The 21,240-nt window shown below is 38.7% G+C and overlaps 1 non-coding gene across 1 annotated transcript; it reads left to right on the top strand.

Annotated features, from left to right (window-relative positions):
* The first annotated feature begins 458 nt into the window (after window positions 1-458).
* On the top strand, window positions 459-599 carry LOC116467763 (U4 spliceosomal RNA). The gene has a single exon (XR_004247947.1). It is a non-coding gene; the product is annotated as a U4 spliceosomal RNA (small nuclear RNA).
* The last annotated feature ends 20,641 nt before the right edge of the window (window positions 600-21,240 follow it).

Below are 21,240 nucleotides of genomic sequence, written 5' to 3' on the forward strand. Positions count from 1 at the left end.
GAGCGAGACTCCGTCTAAAAAAAAAAAAAATCTAGTATTCACAGGATAATCTTAACGTTCTTGTTCAGAATTCTTGGAGGCCATCTCATTGCTATCCCGGGTAGGATTTTGGAATCTTTAAAGGGCTAATTTATTGGGTTCACCAGGTCACAAAGTACCCAGGCACCAGTTACATAACTTGTATGACAGGGAACAGTCTTGACTTGGGTATTTCCAAAGAAGCCAAGTTTTACACACAAAATGAAATATATTTAGTGGATTGATGATTGAATAGGAAAATACTATTGAGAAATCATCACCTAGGGGAACCCCATCTTTTCAATGTGTGGGATAAAGATTCTCAGAGGGTATAGGATTGATATCGTTGATGAAAGGATGAAAGAGAGGAAGTCTGTGAGTTACAACAAAATTCCAGGAAGTTAGAACAACTTAAAAAAGACTTAAAAATAGAAGAAATGAACTTCATGGAGTGACAGTATCGTAGCCAATGAGGTTTATCCAAGGAGCGATTATTGCTAATTGAAAACTTTTCCCAATACCTGGCCGTGGCAACTTGCAATATAGTTGACATTGGCAATTTTTGACAGTCTCTATGGAGACTGAATATTTCAGTATTAAAAAAAAACAGAGGAAGTGAAAGTGCCCTCTATTGGCAGGTTTAACTGCTTTATACTCTCTTCCACTATTCTGTTGGATGAGGACCCATGAAGATTAAAGAAAATAAAGAAGCTACATTTTATTTGCACATGTGAGTAGCTTAAGTTGCAATGTTGCTGATATCAGATTGACATTATTTAGAAATATAATTCTGGCTATGGTTTTGAAAATGAGTTGGGGAACAATGGGATGAGGCACGGAGATTTTTTTCCCTTTTATTGATATATAATAATGTACATATCTATGGGATACATATGAGTGTTTGTTATGTGCATAGAATATGTAATGATTAAGTAAGGGTATTTGGAGTATCTGTCACCTGAGTGTTTTCAGGGTATTTGGGGCATCTATCACCGAGTGTTTGTCATTTTTGTGTTGGTATCATTTTGAGTCCTCTCTTCTGGTTACTTTGACATATATATAATATTGTTGCTAAGTATAGTTATCCTAGGTTGCTATCAAACATTAGAACTTATTTTTCTATCTAACCCTATGTTTGTACCCATAACCAACCCTTCTTCATCCCTGCCCCCTTCTCACTCTCCGGTATCTATCATTTTATTCTCTATGTTCATGGGATCAAGTTTTTAGCTCTTGTATATAAGTGAGAGCATGTGGTATTTGTCCTTCCGCCCTGTATGTTACTTAACATAATGGCCTCTAGTTCCATCCATGTTGCTGTAAATGACATGGTGTCATTCTTTTTTATGGTCAAATAGTATTCCATAGTGTATATGTACCATATTTTCTTTATCCACTCATCCATTGATGGACATGTAGGTTGATTCCATATCTTTGCTATCATGAATAGTGCTGTGATAAACATGTAACATGTGTGTGCAGGTATCCCTTTGATAAACTGATTTCCTTTCCTTCGAGTAGATACCCAGTAGTGGAAATGTTAGATTTTATGGTAGTTATATTTTTAGTTTTTTGGATAAATTCCCATACTGTTTTCCACAGTGATTGTATTAACTTACATTCTGATCAACAGTGTATAAGAGTTCCCTTTTCTCGGTATCCTCAAGAGCATCTGTTTTTTTTTGTCTTTTTAATAATAGTGAATGGCAGGGAGACGTCTTAGGAGTCCTGTGATAATTCACACAAGAACTGACAGTGGCCTTGATGAGAGAAATAGCAAAAAGTTGGAAAGAAGTGGATGGACTTAAGAAATAATAGAGAAATATTATAACCTGGTGATATATTAGAGATGGGGCTGTGGGAAGGGAAGAGTGATGAGGCAACATCCTCCATCTTAGTTTCTGGTTTGCGCAACTGGAAGAATAAAGATACCATTTACTGAGATAAAGAACCAAGAGGAAGAATAGATTTGGATAAAGGGAGATTCTGAGCTCAGTTTTGGACATATTGATTGGAGTTTATAGTTATGTTTATGAATACATCTAAGAGCTGTCTCAAATTAGTCAATACAGAAATCCAGTTGATTCTTTCCTTGTTTTTTTATTTTTTAGTATCTTTTATTTTTTATTTTTTTAGAGACAGGGTCTTGCTCTGTTGCCCAGGCTAGAGTACAGTGGTGCCATCACAGTTCACTGCAGCCTTGAACTCCTGGGCTCAAGTGATCCTCTTGCCTCAGACTCCTGAGTAGCTAGGACTACAGGCACATGCCACCATGCCTTGCTAATTTTTAATTTCTTTTTATGTTTTGTAGAGACGGGATCTCACTATGTTGCCCAGGCTGGTCTCGAACTCCTGGCTTCAAGAAATCCTCCCGTCTCATCCTTCTGAAGAATTGGAATTATAGGTAGGAGCCACCATGCCTGGCCTCTTTTCTTGTTTTTTCTTTTTTTCCATTTTTTTCTTTTCTATTTTTTTCTACTACCACCAACCATAATTCTGTTAAAAGATACATTTAGTCATATTAAAATTTTAATGAATTTAAGCATTCAGCAATTCATGAATTGGGCATCATCAGACCTCAAGTGGTTCAGCACTCCATGAGGTGTGGGAAGCGTGTGAGAGAGGAAACATCAAGTATTCTTGGAAGCAAGACAGAGAAAAAATTTGATTAGCCAATGTGAAAAGTCCCTAGTTAGAGGTCAGTTGGTGGTTTTTGATTGGTCAGATTTCTAGCTAAAGGTTATTTGGTGGTTTCTAATTGGTTAAGCTTAGATTTTGTTTTATCGTTTACATCGAATCGGGATTTGGTTTGCTTATGTTGGAACCCAAGGCACTGGAGCCATCTCAGCCTAATGGCCTCCTAGTTAAGTATTTTTAATGGTTTAAATTCCCATCCCCTCACATCTGGAAAGTCAAATACCCTTCTATCCTACACTTCTACAATATTCCTCTGTACAGCGTTGCAGTAGGAATGTGCCCAAAAGTTGGTTTTGCTGGGTCATCTTCCATCTCACAACGTTTGAATGGTTTTCTATTGCCTGCGTAATACTTCTAAGACTGCCTGTAAAGTTGCTCCTAACTACTCCAACCTTATCCCACTCTCCCTAATGGTGAGTTTATCTCAGTTTGGCCAAACTAGAACTTCAAATACAATCTACCCCTTCCTGTCTCTGCATCTGTGCTCATGTGACTGCCTGGGCTTGCTTATCCTCTCTACCCATCTGACCCTTTAAACTCATCCCCCAAGACTGAGATCTTCTCTGGAGGCCATCATTTCCCTCCACTGCAGCTCAACCTGAACCCTTCCTTATCTGAGTCTGTGAGTTGCTGTCTGTGCCCCTCCCATGCCATGAACATTTATTCTCATATTGCACTGTTTTGCAATGCCCCATTGATTTGATCTCTCTATACAAGGTTGAGGACAAAGGTCAGGTATCATGCTACTTTCATATTCTCCAGAGCACCTAGCATAGTTCTGTGTACAAGATAGGCACTCAATAACTATTTGTCGACTTGAAATAATAAGGTACGTTTTTCTCTTTCCCACTGGTCTTATCTCTGCTTGAGTAAATGAGGTTGATATGTGAAGGCAGTTGAGATTAAACATGTATAGTGGAAGAATAAACAAAAGACAGAGGAGATTTTAATAAAATTTTATGATATAAAAAATCATAATTACCTGCTAAATCTATTTTTTAAAGTTTTAAAGTATTCAGATTGCTCCTCTCAACCTGGTAGCATTTTGGTGTGTTTGACTAAAAAGTACACAGGTGCTAAAAAGCAGAATTATTATTTTAAAAATATTTGGTAACAAAAATAAACTTGTTTTAATTCAAAAGTTCTTGTGATTTTTGTTTTCTCAAATGACTTCATAGCAAAACTCCTCATTAAATTTTAGTGTATATCATCTATTTTGACTCCAAATTGACTTTGGTTAGAAAAACCTAATTTCTTTCAAAAAAATCAATGATAAATAAATAAAATATGTAGATCAAGTTAGTTGGCATAGTAACAGATTTAGTTATAAATCGAAGACTTCAATAAAATAAGCTTGGAGTTAGAAATTACCAAGACATGCCCCAGGAAAAAAATAATAAAAAGAACAAAAGCACTCAAACTGTGATTCACTATGAACATTTTCCCTGTAACCAGCTCTGCTACTTTCATTACAGAATTAGAGAAGTAAACTTAAAGCATAGTTAAGTCAACAGAAACTGTTCTAGGTAAATGAATTCAACCTTCATGGTCACTGACACACAATATAATCTTGTTTCTTTCAGAATTTTATTCTTTAAGTAACTAAGTGACTCACAAGCTCAGAAAGTATTTTCTGGTACAAGTAAGTCTGAGCTTAGCATAAAATATTCTGAATATTTCTTCTTTTCAGATGAGTATTTAAAAAATAATAGTTCCTTTCTGGAAGGTGTAATTGGCTTTTGGTTTGCATGCCTGCAAATGATTGTCCTTTTGTAGAATATATTTTAGGATAAGCTAGAGTACAGCTTTTCCTTTCTCCATCAAAATCCTACCAATAATTTAGGGTTTAGCTCAAATGTTACCTCCTTTATACAACTTTGCTTTGTTTTTAGGCAGAATTAATCAAATTAATCACCCACTACACCTTTTTTTTAGGAGAAGGGACATATCTTTTTTTTTTTTTTTTTGAGATGAAGTCTTGCTCTTGTCACCTAGACTGGAGCGCAAAGGCACGAGCTTGGCTCACTTGCAACCTCTGCCTCCCAGGTTCAAGCGATTCTCCTGCCTCAGCCTCCAGAGTAGCTAGAATTACAGGCGCCTGCCACCACACCTGGTTAATTTTTGTATTTTTAGTAGAGACAGTGTTTCACCATGTTGGCCAGGCTGGTCTTGAACTCCTGACCTCGTGATCCACCTGCCTTGTCCTCCCAAAGTGCTGGGATTACAGGCGTGAGCCACCATGCTCAGCCTGGAGGTATCATTTTTAATGTTTATTTCAGTTTACCAAATTCCATAGTTGATGTGTATATTTTGGTTACACCCCAAAGTTTGGGTTATAAACTCCTCATCTTATTTTATTTTTTCTAATTTTTACTTTTGTTTCTTTATTTATTTTTGGTACAGGGTCTCACTCAGTTGCCCAGGCTGGGGTGCAGTGGTGTGATCTTGGCTCACTGCAGCCTTGACCTCCTGGGCTCAAGTGATCCTCCTGCCTCAACCTCCCTTGTATCTGTGATGGCATGTGCCACCACACTTGGCTAATTTTTTGGTATTTTTGGAGAGACAGAGGGTCTCACCTTGTTGCCCAGTGTGGTCTCAAACTCCTGAGCCCAAGTGATCCTCTGCATCGGCTACCCAAAGTGCTGGGATTAGTAGGTGTGAGTCACCATGCCTGGCCTGACTTCCTATTATTGGAAATGCCTGTTATGAGACGTGAGGATTTAAAAAACTTACATCTTTATCTACCTTTATCCCATATGTAATTTGCTTTTATTTCTGAAAGATTGCATCCAGTTCATGGAATAAAGGGAATATTCTTGGATACTTTCTAGGAGCCGTCTGTCCTTTGGCTGCAATCTGGTTGGTCCTCCCAACCCCACTCCAAGGCAGTTCCCCAGCTGGCATTTGGAACTTCTCTCTTGTTCTGCTAGGTTGAATTGACTGTTTTCTAAATCTTGTATCTTCTTCTTTTTGTGCTTTTTTTTTTCATCCACATTTTGTGTAGTAAATCCTTAAGAAACCTTCTAACAAACATTGCCTTAGAGGAAAATGTTTTTAGTCCTCCTTGATTTATATTTGGTTTATGGTTCTGTTGGATAAAGAATTCTATGTCAAAAATCATTTTCCCTCAAAGCAATGAAAACCATGTCCCAGTGTCTTCAGGTGTCCAGTGCCAATGAGCCATCCTACATGAGCGTGATTCTCATTTTTTTGTAGATGAGAATCTCTGTAAGATTTTCTTTTTTTTTTTTTTTTTTGAGACGGAGTCTCGCTCTGTCGCCCAGGCTGGAGTGCAGTGACATGATCTCGGCTCACTACAAAATCTGTCTCCCAGGTTCAAGTGATTCTCCTGTCTCAGCCTCCTGAGTAGCTGAGATTACAGGTACCTGCCACCATGCCTGGCTAATTTTTGTATTTTTAGTAGAGACAGGGTTTCACCATATTGGCCAGGCTGGTCTCCAACTCCTGACATCAGGTAATCTGCCCACCTCAGCCTCCCAAAGTGCTGGGATTATAGGCATGAGCCACCGTACCCAGCCTCTGTAAGATTTTCAAATCTTCCTTTTATCCTTAGGGTTTGGAAATTTTTCAATGAGATAGTTTAGGGGAAGGCATTTTAAATTTATTTACTGGGTACTTGGTGGGCCCTTTTAATGTGGAAGCACTGGTTCTTCAACTTTGTTCTCAGTCTTCAGTGAGATATAATTCACATATACAATCTACCCATTTAAAGTTTACAATTCCATGGATTCTTTACATACTCTTTGTCTTTATGTGATAGCAATGCAGTACTTAATAAAAATTTGAATGTGGTAAACTGACCTCGTATAGAAACTACTATTACAGCCATATGCATAGCCTTAATATCTGCAAGCTTACAACTATGATTTAGACTTTTCCTTTGCATTTGAGAGTGGGATGAAAATCTTATGGGTATTTTTTATTTGCATGGAGTTTTCTGTTATTCATACTATGACCAAAGACAAGTCACTTCTCTCTTTCTCTTCATCTGCCAAGTAGAATTTACAATCTTTTCAGAGTGTAATACTGTGAACTCATTGGCTACTCAGGATTAAAGAAAATAGTTTCTGATGTTCAAACAAGTCATCTAAAATAACATAAGACTGGGTGCAGGCCAGGCACGGTGGCTCACGCTTGTAATCAAAGCACTTTGGGAGGCCTAGGTGGGCGGATCACGAGGTCAGGAGTTCGAGACCAGCCTGGCCAGCATGGTAAAACCCCGTCTCTACTAAAAATACAAAAATTAACTGGGTGTGGTGGTGCACGCCTGTAGTCCCAGCTACTAGGGAGGCTGAGGCAGGAGAATCGCTTGAAGCCAGGAGGTGGAGGTTGCAGTCAGCAGAGATCGTGCCACTGCACTCCAGCCTGGTAACAGAGCAAGACTCTGTCTAAAAAAAAGGCTGGGTGCTGTGGTTCATGCCTATAATCCCAACACTTTGGGAGGCTAGGTTGAGAGCATCACTTGAGCCCAGGAATTCAAGGCCAGCCTGGGCAAGATAGCGAGACCCCATCTCTAAAAAAAAAAAATAAAAAAAAAATTAGGTGTGGTGGTGCATGCCTGAAGCCCCAGCTACTTGGGAGGCTGAGGTTGGAGGATCACTTGAGCTCAGGAGTTTGAGGTTACAGTGAGCTGTGATGATACCATTGTATTCCAGCCCGGGCAAAAGAGCAAGACTCTGTCTGAAAAGAGAAAAAAAAAATTAACATCTGATTGGACTCCATTTTCATATGGAGAAGGATGCCAGTCTGTCCCCTGTTCATGATCACTTGTCCTGTCCTGGGAGACTGTGGAAGTCTAAGGAAATGATTGACTATCAAGTGGTAATTCATACTATTTGCTGTGAAAGAAAGAAGTTGCATTGCTCTCAGGTTTGCCCACTGTTTCTGTTACAAGGTGTTTCACAGCTGGAGCTACCAATCAGAAGCATTGGTGCTCTGCCTCTTAGCCCCCAGGATGGTTTTTCTTCTGAGTAGTTTGGGCCAGGTTACATAGTGGCTGGATGCCCAACACTTGCTGAATACACAACTTGTTGGGGTTGTGCTTAATAGGCATTTTGTAGTGAATGGATAAATGGGTCTGACAAATGCTGGATGATTTCTTTTTTCCAAGGTTGAGCTCAGTTTCTGCAGGGATGTTACATGTTTCTATGTGTGGTCTTGAAAGAGCCTTCATTATTCATCACGATTTCCTCATTGGCAAATAGGGAGGCCTATAATGGCTTAATCAAATAGCCACTGTGGCCTGATCAAACAAGGAACTTCAGAAAACGAATGCTCCAAATGGCTTCATTTGTCAACACTACTATATTCGTGGGTGGGACAAACACACACATACATATGCACACATACACATGCACACATACACATGCGCACACACAGTTGCTAGTGTGAGGCCTCATTCCTTTGCCAGCCTTAACATCTATCATTGCATTCCAGACCCTATGTTATTTAATTGATAATGAGTTACAGGCTTAAAATGATATGCCATAGGATGAGTCATTATACGCATAGGCATATTTCTATCATCCAAGAGGGCTTCTTTTAATTAGACGTCTGAGAAACTTTAAGAATGTGGATTTGTTAGTCTAAACTGTGGGAGAATAATTCTTCCCTCAGCGAGTTCTGAGTTGAGTTGCACATGGTGTTGGTTGTGGTTGTCTCCAGTGAATTGCATGTTCACTTATTTAGTTTTTAGTCGGTGTTGTTTTGATGTCGATGGTGTTTAAAACTTAAATAATTCTGGATTTTATGATACATTGATTTTCCAAGAGGACTCATCTGAGCCAGGATTCCTACAGATGCAATTCCATCCAGAAATTTTGGAGAGAAATAAAACTTAATCTCAAGCCTCCAGTGTGTCCTAGAGACTAAATTTCTTGGCAATCCTTCTTTTCTGACTTTTTTCTTATCTCACCCAACATCCTTTTAATAATCTCCTTCTCTTTCTTCTTCTTCGAACCAACATTATGGTGCCTTTAAAATGTATTTAAACCTCAAAAAATAAAGGCACTTTGTAGTTCTCAGAGGTAATGTCCTGTCTGTGAATTGAGACCAGGTCATTTCTGCTTTCAAACCTGTATTTTTTTTTTTTTTTTTTTTATGGTATAGATAGTCTGTGTTGAAAAAATGGTCCCACTGCAGGATGGGTTCTTAGCCCACTTCGGGATGTCTAATAACTACTGCATTTTAGAAATCTGGGGATTGTGAAAAATGAAATTATTGACGCTATGAATGGTTAGGAAAAAAGATATCAAGAGTCTTAAACTATGTATTTATTTGTTCATGAAAAGGTTTAAGGGTTGCCAGGTGCAGTGGCTCATGCCTGTAATCCCAGCAATTTGGGTGGTTGAGGCAGGTGAATCACCTGAGGTCGGGAGTTTGAGACCAGTCTGACCAACATGGAGAAACCCTGTCTCTACTAAAAGTACAAAACTAGCCGGGTGTGTTGCACATGCCTGTAATCCCAACTACTCAGGAGGCTGAGGCAGGAGAATTGCTTGAACCCGGGAGGTAGAGGTTGCCGTGAGCCAACATTGCGCCATTGCACTCCAGCCTGGGCAATGAGCAAAACTCCATCCCCCTACCCCGAAAAAAAAGGTTTAAGGGTTCTGGAACAAATTCAGCTCTTGATTTGGCATGTGAGCCCTCACTGAAGCTAACGGCTACTGTGGTATCTCGATTGAAGTCTTTGGAAAACACACAGAATGTGTTGATAGCTCATATTATATCACACCGTAACTTGGGTGTTTGGCAGGGAAACATACTTCTCTCTTTTGAAAAAAATTAATATTTACTTGATTTCCTGATAAAAGGAATACTACAAAAGAGTATTGCAAAACTTTGAAGGTTTGGCACACTTTCCCACGTGGGTGGAAAAATGTTGCTCTGAAGCCAGACTGGAATTGCTCATGAAATATAACATTAAAAATACATTTTTAAAAGAAGAAGCTTGATCCTGGAAAGAAAACACATATATAATATATAAAACAACAGAGTTATGGACTTCACCAGTGTGTATTATAGAAACACAATGACATAATCATGATGCCATGAAAATGGCAAATCTCTGATATTAGATAATTAGGCTTTCTTTATTACGCTGATGTTAATCGTTATCAGAGTCCCACTGTGTTTGGATCTATGTCTATTTCACGTGATTGTCTATATCTTGCTCCTACCCACATTCTCGACCTTTGCTATATAGTCCAGCACAAACGGCCGTGATCGCTTCTTGCTTCTCAAAAAAGAAAGCTACTTAAAACTGGAAGATGTATTAAGGTCTTTATTCTTATTGGGCTTATAAACATTTACGCATTGGGGTGTCCCAAATCCAGAGCCAATATGTCTCCTCCTTCTCCAGCTTCTCTCTTTGAACTCTTGCTGTTAGCTGATTTCCATATGTCCCCATTTTACTGAAGCAGAACCACTTATATAAAAGCTTCAGCATAGTAACGTTTCCCCCTTATGCCACACAATAAATATATGGGACAAAGGAGGGTGAAGAGGGTTGTGAAAGGGAGTTGGTAGGACAAATGATTGTTTTCAATTAATGATTTATTTATTTATTTTTGTTCTTTAGTTGAGGGGGCATATATTAAAGTGTTATTTCCTAAGCTTAGTTTCACAGATCTGTACTAGTCTTTCCATTTGTAACTATCGTTCTTTCTACAGAACACAACAAATACAAGGGATGCAGTTTCAGAAATTCCCTATGAAGGAAAGATGGCTACTGCAAATCACCATTCTTATCCCATCTCATAGATTCTGGGACTGGGTGTATTAGTGGTGTTTCTTTCTCAGTGGCATGTAGTTAGTCCATTTCCCTAATAAATTAGAGAAATGATTTCTTACTAAACAAGGGAGTGAAAAGAGTGAGTTGGGAATTGCACCAAACAAAGGGTAAACTATAGCTTAGCAGGAGAAGTGGGTGAAATAGATGATTAACTTTCCTGAGTAGTAGTTAATGAGTAATCAATGAAGCATTTATTAAGTCCTTCCTGTATTCCCAAGAGTGAAATAGGCAGTGCGAGAATCAATGACATATCTGACATGGTATTTTGCCTTAAAAGAAATTTATGATCTGGTTAGGCAATACATGTAATGTGTATCAAATTAAAACACTGCATGCTTTTTTTTATCTTTAACTTTTATTTTAAGTTCAGTGGTACATGTGCAAGTTTGTTATATAGGTAAACTTGTATCATGGGGGTTTGCTGTACAGATTATTTTTTCAGCCAAATATTAAGCCTAGTACCCCTTAGTTACTTTTCCTGATCCGCTCCCTTCTCCCCCCTCCACCCTCTGATAGTCCCCAGTGCGTGTTGTTCCACTCTGTGTGTCCATGTGTTCTCATTATTTAGCTCTCACTTATAAGTGAGAACATGCTGTATTTGGTTTTCTGTTCCTATATTAGTTTGCTTAGGATAATGGCCTTCAGCTCCATCCATGACCCTGCAAAGGACACCATCTTGTTCTTTCTAATGGCTGCATAGTATTCCACAGTGTATATATGCCACATTTTCTTTATGCAGCCTGCCATTGATAGGCATTTAGGTTGATTCCATGCCTTTGCTTTTGTGAGTAGTGCTGCAATGACCATACACATATCTTTATGATAGAAAGATTTATATTCCTTTGGGTGTATTCCCAGTAATGAGATTGTTGGGTCAAATGGTATTTCTGTTTTTAGGTCTTTGAGGAATCACTGTACTGTCTTCCACAATGGCTGAACTGACTTACACTTCCACCAACAGTGTATAAGCATTCCCTTTTCTCTGCAACCTCGCCAGCATGTTTTTTTATTTTTTATATATTTTTTGAGACAGGGCCTTGCTCTGTTGGCCAGGCTGGAGTGCATTGGCATGGTATCAGCTCACTACAGCCTCCACCTCCTGGGTTCAAGTGATTCTCATGCCTCAGACTCCTGAGTAGCTAGGACTACAGGCGTGCACCACCATGTCCAGCTAATTTTGGTATTTTTAATAGAGAAGGGGTTCGTCACATTGCCCAGGCTGGTCTTGAACTCCTGGCCACAAGTGATCCGCCTGCCTTGGCCTCCCAAAGTGCTGGGATTACAGGTGTGAACCATTGTGCCTGGCCCTGTTATGTTTTGACTTTTTAATAATCACCATTCTGACTCGTGTGGGATGGTATCTCATTGAGGTTTTGATTTGCATTCTCTAATGATCAGTGATGTCGAGCTTTTTTTTCATATGGTTGCAGGCCACATGTATGTCTTCTTTAGAATGCAGAAAGAGTTCAGAAAAGAGAGACGCATAGAGAAGCAAGAACAAGCTGAAGAAGGCTTAGGATGGACATTGGAGAATTTTAGGTGAACATTGAGACTCCTGGCCAGAGAGATAAGGCCAGGTGGGCACTTGTGAAGTTTGTTGAGGAGGTGAGTGTTGATGTGTAGGGGTATTTATGACTCTGTCAGTCGAGGATAGAATAAAATGAAATAGGAAGCTATTGGCGTTTGGTGGATTTTCTGGAAGCTTATTAAAAAATAGTTTATTGAGGTGAAATTTATATAACATAAAATGAATGATTTTATTTATTTATTAAATATATATTTTTTAATAAGATGAGGTTTCACTGTATTTCTCAGGCTGGTCTCGAGCTTCTGAGTTCAAGTGATCTGCCCGCCTCAGCTTCCCAAAGTGTTGGGATTATAGGCGTGAGGAGCCATACCTGGCCAAAATGAACCGTTTTAAAGTGAACAATTCAGTGGTATTTAGTACATTCACAAACTCCTTACCTATTAAGAGCAATTGCTCCCTGTTCTCTCTCTCCAGCTCTGGAAATCACCAGTCTGTGTTCTGTCTCTATGGATTCATGGATTCTGCATGTTTCATACAAATAGTATCATACAGCTTGTGACCTTTTGTGTCCGACTTCTTTCATTTGGCATAATGTTCTCAAGATTAATTCACTGTGTAGCATATATCAGTACTTAATTCTTTTTAATGGCTGGATAATATTCTGGAAGTCTGTTTTTGACTAATGTGGAGGCATGTGCTGAAGTAACTAACCTAAAATATGTTTTGATGCATTGAGTGACCATTAAACTCACTAGTTCATTTTGTCTATACACACACACAAAAAGAATCTAAAATGTTTATTCTAGGAGAATGGAAATCTTATCTCATGGATAGAATAGATAAAGGGAGATTAATTATAGGGAATACCACCTGAAGTTTAGGGTAATAATAAAAATAGCCAGTAGAGACATTCCGCAGAGATCTGAAAATTCAAGGAAGAATTGAGAGTTGAGGTCTAGAGTAAAAAAAAAAAAAAAAATGAAGTCATCTCTTAAATTCAAACTGATATTGGTAGATTACAGAATAGCCTGGGCACAGGAATTGAATACTCCACAGAATGTCATGGATAAATTTTTTTTTTGGCAAAGTGTTTTACACTGCCTGTAGTAAGAGAAAGTTGAAAGCTGGAGACAGAGGATTTATGGAGACAAGGAGACAGGCTGCAGAAATGTCACCCAGGCTGATTCCAGCAGGTGTGGCACTGGAAATAAACATGGATGAGAGGCTCACAGTGCAGTATTTCAATCCTGGTAGATGTCAGACCCCCGAGATCAGAAAGTTGGGTGGAGTGGTGGGAAGACCATAAAATTTTGAGTCAGATAGACCAGGGTTCAAATTTGGGTTCCTCCACTTAATCTGAATATACTTAACTATATTAACTTTTCTGAGCCTGGGGAGGATTAAATAAGATGACATTTGTGAAGATGAATTATAGATAGTACTTAGGCAGGAAGTTACATATATATTTGTCATGAAGGGGGTGAATATGTATTTTCGTGGGGAGGGTGGGGGCAGGCAGAGACGGATGCTGAAAACTCTATGTGGGAAAGGAAAATGGCTGAACCTTGGGGGCAGAAAAGTGAACATAGTGTCAATTATTTATCTATTTATTTGTTCTTGTTCACTTACACATTTTACTTTGCCTTGTTCCTAGAAGGATTTGTGAAGATAGTTCACAAAGATTGTTTTATGATAGTCTGCCTACCATAAAAACGTGGTTTACAAGGGCAGTTTATGAAGGTACACATATCATAAGATCAAAAATAAGTAAAAATTAGGGTTGAGAAAAATGTGAGCAAAGGGAAAATGAGAGTAAGAAGATAAGAAGCCTCAGAAAGCAAGTGACATGAATTTTACGCCCTTGTAGACACAGACTATAAATTCGGCTTGAAATTGAAGATATTGTGGTTTCATTGGATATAGTCATCTAAGAGGAGCCGGTCAAAGGCTGAGGAAGGAAGCAGATGAGGAGGCTGATGTGGCAGTTGGTTATAGATGTGAAATGGTTTTCTTCTGATGGACATTCTGCTTTATTGCTGCAAGCACATCTTGCTGTCACATCTGTTAACAGCTCATATAAGTGTTGGCTTAATTTGTTTTTCAGGGGCGTGCTCAAGTAGGTAAAGATTTTATGAACTTTTATGCTGTTCTTCTCTTTGCATCTCATTAAGTGGTTTTCTGAAACCCACATACTGAAGCCATCTGAAGGAGCCTTGGAGAAAGGGTGGGTGTGCTTGGCTTGGGGAATGAAGGTGGGCATTGGCTTGTTCTTTCCCAGGATGAAATTGTTCATAGAAAGGAGCTGAGTGGGATCAGAAGGAAGAGAATGGGCATCTTAGCACCTTCTGGGTGTGTCTTCAGTTTGGCATCCATATTTTTTGAACTAAGTAGCCAGAATTTATAAATATCTTTGGGAGGCATAAGCAGCAGATTGTTTAAGGTCAGGAGTTTGAGACCAGCCTAGGAAACATAGGGAGACCCTACTTCTACAAAAAAATAAAAAAGTTAGTTGGGTATGGTGGTGTGGTCTTAGCTATTCTAAAAAAAAAGAATATATGAAGCTGGGTGTGGAGACTCACACCTGTAATCCCAGCACTTTGTGAAGCTGAGACAGGTGGATCACCTGAGGTCAGGAGTTCGAGACCGGCCTGGCCAACATGGTGAAACCCCATCTCTACAAAAAATACCAAAATTAGCCGTGTTTGGTGGTGCATGCCTGTAGTCCCAGCCACTTGGGAGGCTGAGGCAGGAGAATCGCTTGAATCCGGGAGAGGTTGCAGTGGGCCGAGATCGGGTCATTGCACTCCAGCCTGGGTGACAGAGCAAGACTCAGTCTCAAACACACACACACACACATACATACACACACACACACACAAAGAAGATATGTATATAAATATTTTGTTTGAACTAAATTGCCAGGATTTGTATATAAATATGGATGTATCTATATAAATATAGATACTGCATACACTTCTATTTATTTTTTTTCTTCCCCTACTCCTGGCTTTATTGAGGTATACTTAACAAATAAAACTTGTATTTGTTTATTTATTTAGTGACAGGGTGTTACTGTCACCCAGGTTGGAGTGTGGTGGTATGATGATCGCTCACTGTTGCCTCGAACTCCTGGGCTCAAGAGATCCTCTTGTCTCAGCCTCCCAAGTAGCTGGGACTATAGGCGTGAGACACCAAGTGCAGCCAATTGTATATATTTAAAGCATTAAACATAATGTTTTGATAGATGTATACATTGTTAAATAATTAGCACAATCAAGCTGATTAACTTGCCTGTCACCTCACATAGTTTATTTTACACTTAAGATCAACTCTCTTAGCAAATTTCAAGTACATGATACAGTATTATTGACTATAGTCACCAGGCTATACATTACATCTCCAGAACTTATTCATCCTGCATAACTGAACCTGTATTTAAATATAAGTGTTCTTGAAAAGTACATTTCTAAGCCAAACATACATAATGCTTTGATTATCTAGTTGTGTTATTCAACCACATCCTAGTTCTACTCCTATTAGCAGTAAATGATAAAGAGTCAGAATTAACCCACAAAAATTCAGCCCTATGTTTAAACGTACAGCTTTAAATATTTCAAAGTGTTTCAGGGCACCCATATACTACATTTGTGATTCTTTCAAAATGATCTGGATAAAGTAGAAGTCATATTAATATCATTTTTATTTCATGAATGAAGATACATTTCAGAGCTTTTATTTAATTTTAAATTTATATTTCTGGGAAGTGGCAAAGGTAGGCTGAGAATTTTGCACTCTGCTTTTCCCGTGAAAAGTAGAGAAACCTATCCTGGACTGGATCCTGGAACAGAAAAAACCCAACATTTGTGAAAAAAATTGGTGAAAACTGAGTTTATCTAATAGTAGTGTACCAACGTTGGTTTTGCGTTTTAACAAATGTATCATGGTCATGAAGCTAGAAACAAAGGCGGCAATCCGAAAACTCACTATTTCATGGTAACACAGGATCTACAGGAGGCATACTTAAGAATTTTAGAAAAGAATGTTGAATAAGTGGTCAGAGAATTATGGGAAAAAGAAGATCACCTAAAAGCGTAAGGTTAGAAAGGACTGAAGAGAAGCAGCAGTATCAGAGGCAATATCCCATTGCCTGTGAGCCCACAGTTAAATTCATCCCTTTCTCCTCAAACCTGCTGTTCCTTTGGGGCTCCCTGGTTCTATGAATGTTACCACCACTCACAAGTTGCTAAGACAGAAGCCAGAAACTCTTCTCTCCTCTTGAGCCCTCTATCTAGTCAGTTTCCATGTCCTGTGGATTCTATCTGCAAGGATCTCTTCTTACATCTCTCTATTATCAAGTTCAGGCCACCAGCATCTTTCCCCTGAACTCTTTCCTGCAGTAGTCCCCAATCTGGTCTCTCTGCTGCCCATCTTGTCCTCTTCCTTCCTATTCTGGGAATTTTTTTTCCCCCTCTCCCTTTTTATTTTTCTTTTGGATTTTTTTGTAATTATAATAAGAGAATGTTTATTGGGAAGAGCGCTCTTTAGAACATTACACTTTAACTAGATCAGGAAACATACAATTGTCTATATGTTTTATTCTGACATTTATCCAAAAAATGTAATTACCAATTGATATCACCAGATTGTATCATGAACCAAATTTTGACTTCAGTGCTTCAGTAGTTTCTAAGCCTCTGGCTCATTCTCTGTTCCTCCACCCTGCGAGACTAAGGCAACTTGGCAAAGGACCTCTACTCATGAAAATGTGCCATTTCACAGATGGTTTCTATAACTAATGATGAAAAAATTATTTTATCTTATTTTTAATACTCATAAAAAACCATGTCTAAAAAGAAGTACTTATTGTTCCTCTCCTAAGAAATAGATTTAAGTTATAAGATTGTCTACTAAAATTAATATTTAGATAGAATTGGGAAATTGTTATGATCCAAACATTACCTTTGCTGAGTGAAAATAGAGGTTTTTCATTCACTGGGAATAATACTTAAAATGTAGAATTCAAAAAATTGCTATGAGATCATGATTAATCTGACCATTATAATGGTAATGATCAGGTAAATCTGGCCACTGTAAAAAACTATTACAAATTCTCAACTAGACAGTAGGGTCAGAATGGATGTTGTTTTACCATCCTTTTAACACAGTGTGATATCCCATGATACCTGGTGGAGAAAGACATTGGTGGGCCTTCAGGTCAGTCTTCCTTTTAAAACTTTATTTATTACTGGAGGTATGATGCCTCTTTAATGCTTAGGAAGGTTCCTTGCATAGAGTAGTAGCTGTTCACAAAGTGTTTATTGAAAGCATCAATTAATTAGTGAATTTATATTCATTTAGATGTATCTTGGGTGTCAAATGCTAAAACTGTGCATCTTAGGCACTTAGTAAATATTGCACATTAGATTAATGAATATATAGGCACTCACACCCTTAATTAATTTATTCATTCATTCACTATTTTGAGATGGAGTCCTGCTCTGTAGCCCAGACTGCAGTGCAGTGGCGAGATCTCGGCTCACTGCAACCTCTGCCTCCCAGGTTCAAGTGATTCTCCTGCCTCGGCCTCCTGAGTGGCTGGGATTACAGGAGTGCACCACCATACCTGGCTAATTTTTGTGTTTTTAGTAGAGACGGGGTTTCCCTATGTTGGCCAGTCTCATCTGGAACTCCCGCTTTCTAGTGATCTGCCCACCTCAGCCTCCCAAAGTGCTGGGATTACAGGTGTGAGCCACCGTGCCCAGCCCGATACCCTTAATTATTTTATTGAGCATAAACTATGTCATTGAAGCTTTGTCTTAACTATGACCATGCCATTTTTGACATGATAGCCTTGGGTTTTTTTTTTTTCCTGGGCTGTTTCCCTTAACACTTTATTGTTAGATATACTAAGCAACACAATAGACACAGGAGCCAGTGATTCTTAAGTTGCGCCAAAATTAAATATATTATTCTACAAGTTCAAACATTTGAAAAAGAGAACACATATTTTTGTGAGTGTAAAAGCTTAAAATTTTAAATGTTTAGAAATATGGGTGTCAAAGCAGATGGTTTGTCCTCTTCATTCCCATTTGCTAGGATTCTTGTTTCCCTCTCCCTTTTTTTTTGTTTTTCTTCTTTTGGAATTTTTTAAAATAGAGAAAAATCCAAGAGAGGAGAATAACAATCACCCATTTTTAATCATCCAGAATTAACCACTGTTGACATATTATTTATTTGCTGCTAGTTTTTATGTTTAAAGAAAAAAATTGATCTCTTGATTTTTAGAGAGAAAATGGCCTATATTCCATATAAAGTATTTAAACAAAACAATTACAAAGACAAAAGAATTACCTCCTCTGGTGTCATACCGCAGAAATTATCTCCATGTAATTATTATTATTATTATTGTTTTATTTTATTTTGAGATGCAGTCTCGCTCTGTTGCCCAGGCTGGAGGGCAGTGGCACAATCTTGGCTCACTGCAACCTCCACCTTTTGGGTTCAAGCGATTCTCCTGCCTCAGCCTCCGAGTAGCTGGGATTACAGGCACCTGCCACCATCCTGTTTACTTTTTGTATTTTTAGTAGAGATGGGATTTCACCATGTTGGCCAGGCTGATCTTGAACTCCTGACCTCAGGTGATCCACCCGTCTTGGCCTCCCAAAGTGCTGGGATTACAGGTGTGAGCCACTGTGCCTGGCCTCAGAGTGATCTTTTTAAATGAAAACTTTATCAGTGTCATTTCCATACTTGAAAGCCTTAAATGCTCCAATCTAATCATGAGAGAAACATCAGGCAAACCCAAATCCAGAGACAGTCTGCAAAACATTTGATCGGTACTCCTCAACGCTGTCAAGGTCACGGAAAAATTGTCTCGGCCAAGAGGTACCTAAGGAGACATTCCGACTAAAATATAATGACCTATCCTGGTTGGGATCCTGGAACAGAAAACAACATGGTTGAAAAACCTGTGAAACCTGGAATTTAGTTAGTAATAAGGTATCAATGCTGGTTTCTTAGTTTTGACAAATGTGCCATGGTTGTGTAAGATCTTAACATAAGGGACCAGGTGCAGTGGCTTGCACTTGTAATCCCAGAACTTTGGGAGGCTGAGGTAAGATGATCACTTAAGCCCAGGAGTTTGGCACCAGCCTGGGCAACACAGTGAGATTCTGTCTCCACAAAAAGTAAGAAAATTAGCCAAGCGTGGTGGCACCTGCCTGTAGTCCCAGCTGCTCGGGAGGCTGCTATGGAAGGATCGCTTGAGCCTGGCAGGTCGAGGCTGCAGTAGCTGTGATCGTGCCACTGCACTACAGCTTGGGCGATAGAGAGAGACCCTGTCTCAAAACAAAACAAAAAAGGATCTTAACATTAGGAAAAACTGAGTGAAGGATATACAGGAACTATCTGGACCAGACCATTTTTAGAGCTTATCTGTAAATCTAAAATTGTTCAGAATATATATATATATTCAGAATATATATATATCAGAATATATATATATTCAGAATATATATATATCAGAATATATATATATTCAGAATATATATATCAGAATATATATATATTCAGAATATATATATATATCAGAATATATATATTCAGAATATTTATTATATATATCAGAATATATATACAGAATATATATATCAGATATATATATCAAATATCAGATATATATCAGAATATATATATTATATATATATATATATATATATATGCAATTTACACAGAAAAAGAAAATGTGTTGTCACAGATCTTAGCTTTCAGGAGGAAATTTATACTCCTTAGCTTAACACACAAGCCCTTTCATGGTCTAGGGCCTGCCTTTCTCTAGTCTCACCTCTCCAAAACGCATCCACACTGATACTCACCCTTCATTGGGGTCATATGGAACCATATGATCATGTTGTGCTCTTCCTCGCAAACCTGTTTCTCCTCCTGTGTTTCCTTTTTAGTGCACCTCCTAATTTTTTTTTTAACCTCCTGTTTTTTTTTTCAAATCTGTCTAATACCTTTCTGTGCCACCACTCTGATGGAAGCCACCACCACATCTTAATTGAATTCAACTAAAATAGCGTTCTGACTAGTTTTCCTGCCCCTAATCTTGTCTCCATCCAATGTGTTCTCCATTCAACAGCGACAGTGATCTCTTAAAAGTACAAATTTAATCCTGTTCTTCTTAAAGCTTTTCACTGGGTGCTCTTTGTTCTTAGAATAAAATCTCCAGAGCTCTGCAGCGTCATTGCTCTAAGAGCTCAGGGGCAGCGTGTCTGTAACAGATTTGGTGGTGGGGTGCAGTGGTCAGAAAAGAAGTAATCCCTCCAGGGCTGTACTTCCCTTGGCACATTCTTTTTCCATCTCCTTATCTGGTTAAATCCTACTAATTATTCCATCACTATTTTATCAAAACTTTCCTTGATCTATCTAGATCCTACTCCTCCTCCAACTGCTGATTTCTGTTTTTTATGGTTAAGAGTCAGTCTGTCTGGGTTTGAATTTGGCTCTATTCTTTACCAGCTGTGCAACTGCAGGCAAGCAACTTGGCCTCTCTGTGCCTGTTTCCTTATTAGTTGTGAGGAATTATAAATATAATGCTTAGAACATCACTTGGCAACAAAGTAGGGTTCAGAAAGTGTGGTAGCCAGGCTATAATCTGTTCTGTGCCTTTGTAACCCCAAACATAAATGTAATTAATGGATTATATTGGCACCACTGGGTCTGTAGTGTCTAATACAAATATTTGTTGAATGACTGTTGCTTCCCTTGTTTGGAATGCATTTGTACTCTTTCTGCTTACCTTTCTCCCTATAGTCAATCAATACATACATCTTGTTCCAACCTCAGCTCGGGCCCTGTTCCACCAAAAGCCTCCCCTGATCATTGCATCCCCTCTGAAGCAGAGATTCCTCCTCTGGCTCCTAAAGCTCCTATTGTTCGCATTTTATTTGAACTGCCTGTCTCTCTCATTAGACTGTGATCTCTGTGAGCACTGTAAGTTCAGAAAAAAGCTCCCAGTGGTGTTGAATCATTGGATTGGTGTCTCCAGGGTCACCGTGCTATTGTGAGGATCAAATGGTAAGTTCACAGTAATTTTCCTACCTCAAGAGTCAACCTGAAGTTTCGCAACAAAAGTGAAAGAGTCAAGATTCTCTGATATAATTCTGGCAGTAAATAGAGACGT

Source organism: Hylobates moloch, unplaced genomic scaffold (assembly GCF_009828535.3).
Source record: "Hylobates moloch isolate HMO894 unplaced genomic scaffold, HMol_V3 SCAFFOLD_4, whole genome shotgun sequence".
Taxonomy (NCBI): domain Eukaryota; kingdom Metazoa; phylum Chordata; class Mammalia; order Primates; family Hylobatidae; genus Hylobates; species Hylobates moloch.